The sequence below is a fragment of the Sceloporus undulatus genome, chromosome 9, assembly GCF_019175285.1.
Source record: "Sceloporus undulatus isolate JIND9_A2432 ecotype Alabama chromosome 9, SceUnd_v1.1, whole genome shotgun sequence".
Lineage (NCBI taxonomy): Eukaryota > Metazoa > Chordata > Lepidosauria > Squamata > Phrynosomatidae > Sceloporus > Sceloporus undulatus.
In genome coordinates, this window is record NC_056530.1 from 4,374,175 (window position 1) to 4,387,021 (window position 12,847).

General features: G+C 41.5%; 2 protein-coding genes across 6 annotated transcripts in view; one reads left to right on the forward strand and one right to left on the reverse strand.

The window, feature by feature from the left end:
- The window catches only part of FGR (FGR proto-oncogene, Src family tyrosine kinase), a 665,433-nt gene that overhangs the window by 298,366 nt on the left and 354,220 nt on the right, over window positions 1–12,847 (reverse strand). The gene's annotated exons all lie outside the window — the stretch shown is intronic.
- SESN2 (sestrin 2) overlaps window positions 1–12,847 on the forward strand; it is a 47,316-nt gene that overhangs the window by 19,143 nt on the left and 15,326 nt on the right. Inside the window, exon 1 of one of the 3 annotated variants that reach the window (XM_042440831.1) lies at window positions 1,017–4,068. The exons of 1 other annotated variant lie outside the window; for it this stretch is intronic. The gene's annotated coding sequence lies outside the window, so the exon portion shown is untranslated. Of the gene's footprint in view, window positions 1–1,016; window positions 4,069–12,705; window positions 12,723–12,847 lie in introns of those variants that run through there. One more of the 3 variants, XM_042440832.1, reaches the window with a different exon arrangement.

Here is a 12,847-nt window from a genome sequence, read left to right on the forward strand (position 1 = left end):
ATTTTATATTTTCCGCTTTTCCCTGTGGATCGAGGCAGGATCACAACAAAAAATCAACAGTGCAAAATACAAAATACAATATTATCTAAAAATACAACAATAAAATGGCCAGCAATACTGCTACCAGTCATTTAAAATATCCAAATCATCATCTGTTTTCCATGCTGTGTTCTTTTCAACTATAGAAGGTCGGATGGATAGGCCCGCCGGAAGAGATCCATCTTAAGTGCCTTCTTAAAGGCTTCTAATGTGGTAATAAGACGGATCTCTTCCGGTAAGTTGTTCCATAATTAAGGGCCACGGCTGTAAATGGTTTATGGGAAGTTGTAACTAATCTCGTATTCCAATAATTTCTTCCCTGATGGTCTGAGAGTAGGGTAGGGTTGGTGCCAATCTGACTACATGAGCACCCTCATCCCTGAATTTTGAAAGCAGAGAAAATGTAGGGAGCCAACAAGGTTCATTTAAGTGTGCATACTCCAGAACTCTAACTGTCTAGGATGCGAGGAGACAACTCTGATTTATTTATTTACTTAATTTGTACCACATTTCTCCCAGAAGGGACCCAAGGTGAATATTTGTTACTGGTGGATCCAGTAACAAATATTCTCCCTACCCCCATGTTAGGAGGTATGTGGATGTCAAAAAGCAAGATAAAGCCTGGAAGTTATCAGAATTGCCATTCTTATTTTGAAAAAATGGGTATTTGAAATTAAACAAGTAGGGTGTCCGTGCAACCTGTGGAAGGTTTCTAAGAGAATCTGTCTACTTGCCACTTTAAGGGTTGTCCAGGAAAATGGGAGTGGTGGTGAAGCTCTCTGCACAGCTTAAGTGAAATTGAGCGAAACCATTTAAATGTTTAAACAGTAAAAATTGACATCCTAAGAGGTTAGTTTAACAATTTAGAAGTATTGAAATTTTAAAATCATGCAGAGACCTTCAGTCTTAACATTTCAATCCCCCTCCAAAAAAAAAAAAAATAGCCAAAAATGGATTACTGTAATAATAAGCCACAAATTGAAGAAGATGCATGTTACTGAAATACTGCAGTGAGTAATGACAGTGGCTTATTTTTTAACCATTATAATGAGTAGCTTTTGAATTACTTTCAAAAATAAGTTTCCAAGTTCTACATCTAGAACACAACTTTACATGGCAATTTTGTGAGGAAGAGATAGAACTTGGAAAGAGCCTCAGGTTCACTCCCAGCTGTATCCAGATAAGGAGACAGCAGGGACTAGTAATTCAATCCTAGTCGTGACAGGTATAATCTGTCTCTATGGTCAAGTGAGTATTCTTTGAAGCATTTGGTTCTCTCTGTGGGAAACAGGATGCTGGACTAAATGGACTTCAATCCAGTTGTGTCTGGCTAAGACTGTTTTTCTTAGCATGCTTTGGGACCAGTGATACAATTGTCATGTCTATATTAATTGCCTATGTTAATTTGTTCTCATGAGTAATGGTTATTGTTTATACCATAGGGCAGACCTGTCTAATCTGTACAAACAAAGGTACTCTATTTGACGTAAAAGAGCTGGCTCAGCTGATTTGATTTGCTTGCCAGACAGAGGCTGAGAAGAAGTCTCCTGGCCTTCCACAGTTTGTGGCACCGGAATAACCTTGTTTTGTAGCATGACTTGTAATTTGCTTAACCTCTTCTGACCTGCTTATCAAGTATGTTTTTGCCAATTCCTGACTAAGCATGAGTGGCTTGTTCTCCTGCAGCGTCACCTTACCTAGTCAGCACACTGCCTCTTGTTTGCTGACCTGGGTACCTGATACTGGCTCTGTCTTTTCTGGATGGAGCCAGGCTATCCATGCTAAAACCCACAGGTGTAGGTTTCTGATTAGCTGGTTGCAGCAAGTCTTATGGGATTGAACCAAATGAAACAATAGCCCTCTCCCTTGGCGAAGAGACAGCTGGAGGAGGATGTTGTGGAGGTTAATTAGTTTTAATAAGCCTTGATTATTACTTAACATAGGTTTTTATAAACCTAACTAACTCCCCAAGGCTCTTTGCCAAACAGTGTCTATATTTGCAGGAGGAAGGAGTACCTCAGTGTCGCAACTGAGCAACCTGCAAACAAGGGTTAACCCCATAGAAAATGGGAGCAGTTTGGAGCAGATACTTTGTAGAACTGCAGCTGTTTACAGCCTTATAGTTCTTGGGCAGTTTTGAAAAGCAGAGCCATGTAGAACACCTTACAGAAATTCAAACAGAGTATAACTAAGGCATGACCATAGCTGACATTTGCAGGGTGCAACTGGTGCACTAACTTGAACTGAGCAAATGCACTCCTGGCTAGTGCAGAAACCTAGGCCTCCAGGCTTAGGGATGAATCCAAGAATACAACCAAGCAATAAAGCTGCACCTTCAATGGGAGTGTAACTCCCATTAAATACAAGCTGTACCCCTATTCCCTGATCTGCCTTTCATCTGAGCACCTTTGTCTTGCCTGGATTATGCTCCAATTTGTTCATCTTCATACAGTGCTCTACTGCTGCCAGAGTTTAGCACAGAGACAAATTTCTTGGGGTTTGATGGAAGGGAGAAATTGAGCTGGGGTGTCCTCAGCCTGTTGGTGACACCTGACTCCAGAACTCTGGACAACCTTTCTCAGCAGTTTCATGTATATGCTAAACAGCATGGGGGACATCACAGAACGCTGTGAGATCCCAGAGGCCAACAGCCAAGGGATCAAACAGGAATCCTGAAACACAACCTTTTGGGTCACTGTAGAACAGTATTCCAAAGTCCCATCCCAGATGGTGGCCCAGAAGGTTGACATCATCGAAAACCACTGGGAAATCCAACAAAATCAAACAGACACAGACTCCCCATGTCAAGTTCCTGCAAGGGACCAATGCAATTTCCGTCTTATAACCAGGCATAAAGTCATACTGAAGGGGAACTAGACAATCCATCTCATCCAGTGACCCTTGGGGCTGGTTGGATGCCACAAGCTCTAGTACCTTTCCTAAAAATGTAATGTTGAAGACTGTCTGTTCATTATCCAGAATAGTGGGATCCAGGGAAATCTTTCTCAATAGTGGTCTTAAAACAGCCCCTAACTTTTTTAAAGAGCCATTAACGCCTCCTTTTACCCACTCAGTTAATCCTCCCCTGTCCTGTTTAAAAAGCCAAGAGAGGCAGGCGTCTAGAACACATCCTCAGGATATACTGTACAAATAGAAAAGTATCCATTATCAGTGGACAAGCAGGGGCCACAGTTATATGCACCAAATATGTATTAGCTGTAGCCACACATCCAAGCATTTTTATCTGCAAAGTGCTGAGTAAATTCTTCATGGTAAACTGTTGAGTAGGACAGATTCTCTTGTGGGCCAGGATGTAAAAAATCCTTTAGCACTTGGGTCAGCTCTGCCAGACAATTCCTTGCAGATCTAGCGGTGGCAGAGAGAACAAGTTTTAATTGTTTAATTTTTGTTTCCCCCTTTGCTGTGGCTCAAACAGGCTGTAGCCCACATTCCTTCAGACTCTCTCTGAAATTTTCACCAATGATGTTGTAATTGCCATCTCATTCATTTCATCGCTGCTAACTTACGTCACTGATATCTGGTGCCGTGAGAGAATAGATTGTAACTGCAAGACTTCTAAGTAATGTTTATTTCTTAGTAGAGAAGTTGAAGATATTTGCTTCAGCTGTACTGTAAGTGGTTATGTTAATCATACCAGGATTATGTTAATCTTATACCAAGAGTAGGCAAAGGGTTAATTATTTTATTGTATCTTATTTTTGTTCTTTTCCAAAATGCCTCCACCACTTTTGTTCTCCGTTTCTTCTACCTTGCTTGCTTTCTGGGGTCACACTGAAATACGGTGTGTGTATTTCAAGATTTTTTCTCTCTGGTTACATCATACTGAATTGACGGTGACGTGACATATCTGTGGGCAGACACAGGACTTATTAAGTGATAGGGAGCATTAGAACAGGAAGCACAACAGCCACTGAACATGGGAAGTGACTGGAGCTGAGCTGTATGTGTTGAGCGCTGACAGAAGAAAAAGAGAAGATTGCATTTTATCTTAAAAAGGAAGACATCAAGGTAGGTCTGTCTGGATTCTAGGTAGAATTGTAAGAAAGCATGGCTAGGCTGTTTTGTATCAGAGGTGTAAGTTAAAAAGGGAGAGCCATATTTGATTGTAACTGATCTCCATAGGTGTCTGAATGCAGTCATAATTCCCTTACCCTGAGCTAGTCTTCTGACTTGAATTGGAATACTTAGGAGTAAACTGGATTGTTTGGGCAAGTGAAGGTGCCCTCGAACAGACTGGACAAATCATAAATGTTTACCTCTCCTCCCAATTTTCCTTGTTGTCCTTTTCCCTTCCCTTTCAAACTTTGTAATCAAAAAGACTGGTGGTCCTATCACTGGCATGAGCCACCTTCAGTAATGCTGTGACCAGCTAGTAAGTAGGCAAATCGGCCTCATCACTGGCTTTTGAGGGTTGGTGAAGGCCAAGGAAAACTCAAAGCAAGCGTGCTAACCCTTTGAGGTAGACAGTAATCTAATACCACATTGTCAGCTTTCCATATCTGAAAAATGAGGTGCATTGGATCATTGGGCCAGGATAGTGAAGCCTGGCTGGATAAGTCATGTCAATTGGGGTGATCTGAGAGTTGTAGTCTGAAAAAGTAACTTTTCCATGTTCTGATCTGCTTTTTGTGTATGCTCTCACTTGTTCCCCTTTTCTTCTTGGACCAACAGCACATTTTTAAATGGGTCCCCAAAGTGTTGGAATACACATATTCTAGGTTAACTGACTCCACATAATGCTAGTCATGTATGGGAGACAGTAAACATTGGGATGAGGACATAACAGGATCTGTTTCGATATGTCCCTTGCTTGTCTCCATTTCTGCTTCAGCCACATAAATATATCCTGAATAAATATGATGAAAAGGCTTATTATCTAGAATTAACTATCTGGAAAAAAACCAGTATTTAATTAATAATCTGGGGTTCTGTCAATGGTATTCATGTTGTGAATGTCTTAAAACAGGTTTAAAAAAGCCCCCACCTAGGGCCCTGTATAACAAGGATGGGTGAGTTTGAGAGATCTACTTTGGTTTTCTACCTAGATCCCTAAGATCCACCAAGTGGAATCTAAACAACCCTGTTGCCTAGAAAGCAAATTCAAAATCCATAGTAGGTAGCTGCATGTATTAGGACTAATAAAAAAAAGTCACAAAAGAGAGGGCAATCTTTTGAGTTCCCCAGAATTCTTCATCAAAGTGGAATATTACATAAATAATGGGGATGAGGATAGTGGCTTGGTTTTGAAAGCCATAAAGTTGGAGGGCATAGTCAGTTTGTAGTTAGTAATTATGTTCAACTAGGCAGAAAATCCTCTGCAAGCTTTTGAAATATGCATGGTTCTTCATCAGGCAAAGATGTTTTTTTAAATGTATGTAGGGGAAGAGGGAGGGGAAGTGACAATGTTAGAGTCATATAATCTACATGTTGTTTTGAGATGGTGTGGAAGGAAGGTTTGTAGAATATCAGATGAGATTATCAGACTCCAGCAGCCCTGAGCTCACTTGGAACAACAAAGGCAATAAAAGAAAGAGTAATAAAACTTGCTTCGCTGTTTGAAAAGACAAACAAAACCCCAAAACCTTTGAAATTCAAACCCATGTCTATCCTGTTTGAAGCTCAAATGCTATTTTGTAGGGAGAGTAGTGATGAGTACCTTTGGGAGATTCTATATAGGGCTAGAAATGAATTTAGATGCTGGATCAGACAGTTGGCTTAGGCTTTCCTGAAGTTCAGGTTAAACCTATGAACAGTAGGACAAGGAAACAGACATTATGGCTGATTTCTCCATTTTTGAAAATATAAAATCCATAGCAGAGTTCAAAAAAGTCACTTTGGGGGCTACAACTTCCAGATATGTTGCCATCAGGATTTTAGGTGAGTGTAGTCCCCAACACTACCTATTCCTAACTCTAATGTAATGTTACTCAGATCTATCTCCAGTTTTAAATCAAGGAAGCATACAAGAAATAGATTCCCAGGTTCAGTCATGGTGTCACTTGGGTATTTTCATCCTTGTGTGTTGTCTTCTGTCATTGTTCCATGGTATATGTTTTTATTGTTTAAATGTATTGTACATCACCCAGAGAACTATGGTTATCAGACTGTCCTAAGTTATATGCAATTCATTAATTCATCTCTGGGTTGGGCTCAAAAAGATTCCTATCTGAAACCCTGGAGAGCCAAAATCTGTCAGGGCCAGCAAAGATTGGATGGTTTGATAAGGCAAATCCTTGTATTGGTTGACAGATAAGCAAATCCTTGCACTGGTTGACAGACTGTTTAAAGTAGAGATGATCAAGCCCTTGACACGCAGGGAATTAACATGACATACTGTAATGTCATAAAAAGATAACAGTATCTGAAGTATAATAACCATCTGTGGTGGTTTTGTTATCAGACTTTTAAAACAGCCTTACACAGCAACACTGGCTGGAAATCTAATTACGTTCCTTGCTGTGATTGGTTTGATTTAATATCTGGTGACAAAGGAATATACTGTAGTTTAACTAGATATACAGTTTAACAAGCAGTTTGGCAGGCTAAGTTGCCTTGAGCTCCCTGGCCCTGCAAAGCCGGACTTTCGCATTTCTGCCCTCCAGTCCCTGCCCCTTTCAAACATGCTTCTTGCTTTTTTTCAACATGCATATATTCTCTCTCTCTCTGGAGAAAACTCTGTGGAGTCAGCAGTTTTGAAGACCTGTATTTTCCAGCTGAACTGGATTTGCTGATTGTGTGTGTATGTGTGTGTGCATGCAAACACATGGCGCCGAGTAGAGATGAAAAGGTGGCAAAGGTTACTCTTCCAGAAAGTCTTGTCTTGCATGCACCTCTGGAAGTGAACTTTTGGGCTTATGTCAGTTAGAAAAATAAAAGGAGGAAAAGATCAAAGAAGGGTTTTAGGTATTGTGGAATAAAGTTCTCTTTTGCCAACTGCCAGAGAGCTGGCCTCTGAATTTTGTCTTCTCTTTGTTACCTTTTTTCTGCAAATGGTGTGCATGGGCTTTTCTTTCTACATTATCTTCACAGTTCTTTTAGGTAGCCCAAGCTGAGAGAGTGTGACTGGCCCAAGGGCACACATAGAGTTTTGTGGCTCAGTGGGAATTTGCACTTAGGGCAGAAAAATGAAATGAACAGATATAGTAGGGGTGACACCTGGCTGAATGAGACTACATGGGAAAGGGATCTAGGAGTCCAAGTAGACCACAAGTTGAACATGAGTCAACAGTGCGATGCGGCAGCTAACAAGGCCAATGCAATTTAGGCTGCATCAATAGAAGTATAGTGTCTAGATCAAGGGAAGTAATAGTGCCACTATTCTGCTCTGGTCAGGCCCCACCTGGAATATTGTGTCCAGTTCTGGGCACCACATGTTGAGAAACTGGAGCGTGTTCAAAGCAGGGCGACTAAAATTGTGAAGGGTCCAGAAACCATGCCCTATGAGGAACGACTTAGGGAGCTGGGGAAGTTTAGCCTGGAGAAGAGAAAGTTAAGGGGTGATATGATAGCCCTGTTTAAGTACTTGAAGGGATGTCATATTGAGGTGGGAGCTAACTTGTTTTCTGCTGCTTCAGAGACTAAGCCCTGGAGCATTGGATGCAAGCTGCAGGAAAAGAGATTCCACCTCAACATTAGGAGGAACTTCCTGACAGTCAGGGCTGTTTGACAGTGGAACAAACTCCCTCGGAGTGTAGTGGAGTCTCCTTCCTTAGAGGTCTTTAAACAGAGGCTGGATGGCCATCTGTCGGGTATGCTTTGATCTGGATTTCCTGCATGGCAGGGGGTTGGACTGGATGACCCTTGCTGTCTCTTCCAATTCTATGATTCTATGAACCCAGGTCTCCCAAATCTACTCCACAATACCTTACTGGCTCTCAGGTTCATCTGATGTTATAAGCAAGAAGGTCTCAAGGGGTATTACTAGAATAAAGAGGCCCAATCCAACCCTGCTGTACTAGAGAACATCTCTTTGTCCCTTGCAGAATAGCTTAAAGTGGCTGGACCTTAGCTGGGAAAAATTTAGAACAGTTTCTCACATTAGGAGATCCAGGTTTGCTACCTTTGAGTGCATGTTCAATAGGGAAAATTAAACAGTCCTAGCGCTTTACCTATAGTGTACCTGTAGGATATATAATATTGAACACGATTATTGCTAGAGAATATGGATGGATGCAAAGATAATGTTCTTTGTGACGTTTAATGTAGTTTAGTGATTTACTGCAAGGGAAAGAGAGCACAATTTTTCTAAATGCTTCCAGGCAGAGTGCTCCCAGTCCTAGAAAAGTATTCCCTTTATGGGATAAACTTTAAATGGAACTGCAGTTGACCATTCCAACTTTCAATGGTTTCACACTTTTTGGATGTACATCTTGCTATCTAATCGTTTTTGGTCTGCATCTCCAAAAATCTTATCTTTCAGATGCAACTGCCAGAATGGCCAACACAGTAGTGCTGTTGGCTGAGGGGTTCTGGGAGCTGTAATCAAGGAAAGCAACTTTCCTATATTTCCCTGTTGATGTAAGTCAAGCAGGCAGTATTGTCCCCATCCCTTCACTGCAATAATTTCCACGTATCCCTCCCTTTTCAAAATATTAGAAGACAAATAGAAGGCTTGCATAGCACTATGGTTAATCAGACAGGTGTTAATCAAGAGGTTGTCAGTTCCTATCTCAAGTCAGATTCCGATTAGTTTGGCTGGTCTTAATAGGTTTGCTGTTGCCAACTTTAGTGCCCCTTTTGTAAAATGGGAACGAATGCTGATTTAGATCAGGATCTAATGATTTAATCCTGTTTAAGTGGGGGGGGGGGTTCCCTGCTCTCTGGAGTAGGTATTTCAGGCTGTTGGGGGAAAGGGAATTGTTGCTTCCCATCCAGCAAAGAACATCATTCAATCATGATCTTATTCTGCAATTTATTATCAAGACTGTTAAAATAATATCAATGAAAAATCCTAAGATAGTGTTTGTTCGTGTATGAGAGAGAGAAAGAAAGAGAGAGAGAGAGAGAGAGAGAGGTGTTATATATATTCTTAAATGTGAGTGCTAAGATGCTGAATAGGCAGACCTAAAATTAAAAATTGCGTTTAGTTATCTGTTACAGGCACTGATCATATACTGTATATATACTTCTGAGGAGACATATCCATAGTTTTTCCCCCCTGTCATTTGTATTTCTCATAAATTGGCATTTCTGATAAGTTTGCTGTTAAAATCCCATACTCCCCCTTCCTCCAAGGCGTAGCAGAATGTTTTCTGATTTTAACCAAGTAGCATGTCACAATTTTCCCTGAAAGAACAGAGCTCATCTAAAAGGGCCAAGCAAGTTGTGATTCTAGTTTGGAGCAGACAGTTACTTTTCTTTTAAAATAACAACTTTTAGCAAGTTTTCAATTTATTGACTGAACTTACCTAAATTATATCGAGTATGATATAAAAGTCATAAAAAGTTTAACCATGAATATAACCATATGCTTGGTTAAGGTTTCTATGTTGAAACCCTGCATTGCATTCTGAACCAAGACATGCTAAGATTGTCTTTAGTGGAGAATGGGAAGCATTCTGCTCACACTTAAAAGTCATGATTTTCTATGCCTTCCAAGATACCTGATTCCAGATTCCAATTCCCTACCATGGCTGTAAGGTGGTGTATTCCCATGGGGCAAGAAGCTATGTTGACAATCGTAGGGCTACTGGATATCTCAAGTCAGTCAGACATTTGCTGAGGAGTACAGCGCGCCCGCGTTATACACGGGTGCGCAATACACGGCTTTGATCACACGCGCTCAAGCTGCGGGGAGCGCGCAGGGTGGTGTGTCCCATTCAGATGAATGGGACGCACGCCCATGGCACGTGTGCACGCTGTCGCGCCACTGCACACATGAGCCCCATTTAAACAGATGGGGCTCAAGCATAGGCAGAATTCACCTTATGTGGGGGGGGGGGGTCCGGAACGGATCCCCGTGTAAGTAAAGCATCCACAGTATAATACAGTATACTAGGGGACACAATGATGGAGCAGCTCTTGGAGACAATGGCATGGCAGTTTTGCTGATTCCTTTTAGTACACAAAAAGGGAATGGTATACCCCTCCATAGTGGTGATTACTTCTAACATGCTATGATGATGAGAGAAATCAAAATGAAGCAAGAGATCGTACTGGAAGATGAGACTCCCATGTTGGAAGGCACTCAGTTAGCTACTGGGGTACAGCAAAGGGCAACTATAAGTAGCATTGTGGCTAACAATACAACTGGACTCATGACAAAGGGACTTGCAGCTTCTGACATGCACAGAGGTGAAAGGAGGGTCCACAGCTACAATGTAGGTAGTAAGAAAATGGAACACAAGAGGAATGAATCAGGGAAAGCTAGAAATCATAAAATGGAGATTGAATTTATAAGCATTACAATGCTTAGTATGAGTGAGCTAAAGTAGACAAGAATTAGGTGTTTTGAGTCAGGGAATTATATGGTGTTTCACTGTGGAAGTGAAAATCTAAGAAGAAATGGGGTGGAGCTAATAGTGAGGCAAGATGTAGCAAAAGTAGTCACAGGATATAATGTAAATTCTTAACCTGATAAAAGCAACAAGTCTTCATAGAATAACTGTCAATATAACTGAAGTACTCCCACTGTAGAGATAGAAAAGGAATCAATTGAAAGATTCTATGCTAGTTCATACAACAGGACATATTGATAATCATAGGCGATTGGAAGAAAACCAGGATACAGAGCAGAATCAGACATTGTAGGAGAATGTAGCATAATATCAAGAAATAAACCAAGAGGACAAGGTCAGCATTTTATTCATTGCAGGGATATTCTTCAGGCAACCAGACAGACAGTTGTATGCCTGGAAGTTCCCTGATGACCAATACAAAAATCAAATAGACTACATAATTGGAAGCAGAAGAGGGAGTAGTTCTCACTGCATAACAGGAACAGATTATGACACAGACCATGATCTGCTGATTTCAAAGCCTCAAGGGAAGAAGACTACTAAATCAGTTATAGTGCCAAAGTACAGTCTGAGCAACACCTCTGTAGAATTTTAAAACCCATGTAGATTTGCAATACTAAGCTTAATTGACAACGAACCAAAAGAACTCTAGATTGAAGTCAGGGACATTGTCAGGGAAAGATGCAAAAACACACTATTGGTAGCCAAAGGAAAAGCATCACTGGATGACAGAAAAATTCTACAAGTATTGTAGGCTCTTGGTGTCCATGAGAGATTGGTTCCAGGATTGACCATGGATACAAGAAAATGTGAATGCTCAAGTTAAATTTTGATTGCAGACTGAGAAGCAATTTGGATTATGTACATTGTGATGGACAAAGTGTAGCCCATGGGCTGCATGTAGCTCACAAGAGATGTTTCCCAACTGTCTCTGTGTTTCCTAGGTGGAATACATTGTTGGGGAGAGTCCCCATCTGTCTCTATACACTCTGAACATATACAGTATACTTGCTAATACACATTCTGCATAGTAGCAGCTTGGTGTAATATTTGTTGCTGCTCTCTTTGACAAACTAAAAGGGTGCTTTACCATGTGTTGTAGGAGCAGTACATATCTATGTTTTCTTCAGGTTTGCCTCTGCCATACTGAACGAGAATGCAAGGAAGAGTAGAGCCCTGGGATATACACCTAAACCTGAGTTTTACAGAGGCCTCATGATCCTGTTTAAGGGTGCTGTAGACTCTCTTCCCACAAGATGAGAGGAAGGAATTGAGAGAAACTGGTTTCAATAGCTGGTTTCCATATATTTATTTTCAAACTCAGAGGGCTACTTTTGGATTGCAAGTCCCAGAGTTCCAGCCAGCTTGATCAACTTCCATGCTGGCTGGGAAATTCTGGGGCCTAAAATCCAACAAAGTAATTTTCCCAAAGTCTAGCTTGTCCAATAAAATACTCTGAATCCACTTGCACAATGCAGCAGAGGTAGGGAATGTGTGTCGTCCCCCCCCCCAAAGCTATTGCCATGCTACAGAGGCTGCCACCCCTTGCCATTGGCTCTGTAGCTGGGGCACTGGGGTTACAGTCTCAGAACACCTGAAAAGCTACACAATCCCCACCCTGGAACTGTTGAAACAGTGGCTGTTCAGCTGTGTTAGTGGTCAGCTAAGGACTACTTATTAGGACGTGCCTTTTTCCAACTCTGCTTGCTCTTCACTTAGTTGCAGAATTCAGGATGTATATTTCCCTAGTTTCAGCTATCTGGATAGTCTTTGCAGCCTAGGGCACCACTGGTCTGATGAATAAGAAACAGAAATTGGGTTAAAGAACTCCCAAGGGGGCGGTGGAGAGATTAAACGCAATGGATTCTTGCTGATGTAAGCCTACACCTTGCTGTAGGGAGACATTTCTCCTTGCAACTGACTTGGTTGTTTCATCAGGCAGCAAAGAGCCTGTGGCATCCACACAAACGTAGCAGGGGCTAACCAACCTGTCCTTTAGAGCCACATTGGGGCTGGGTAGGATTTCCCCTTCACTCTTCTCTCCATGTTCCTGGCTGCAAGGATCAGAGGAGCAAACTCTGTGGTGGTAAATCTCAGACCCGTGTCATGTTACCACTCCTTGGGTCATGTCAGGTTGACCAGTTCCAGCTGAGTATGCCTGGTGTAATCTCTTCAGAGCAATTGCAGCAGTTGACTCAGTAGGAGGTGGGTAGAAGAGAAAGAGCTGGTGTTGAATAGACATCTGATTTCTCTCACCTACACACCCACACACCCCTATGTTTCATTCTCTTACCTCTCCCTCCCCATAACTGCTTCCACATTTGTTGCTG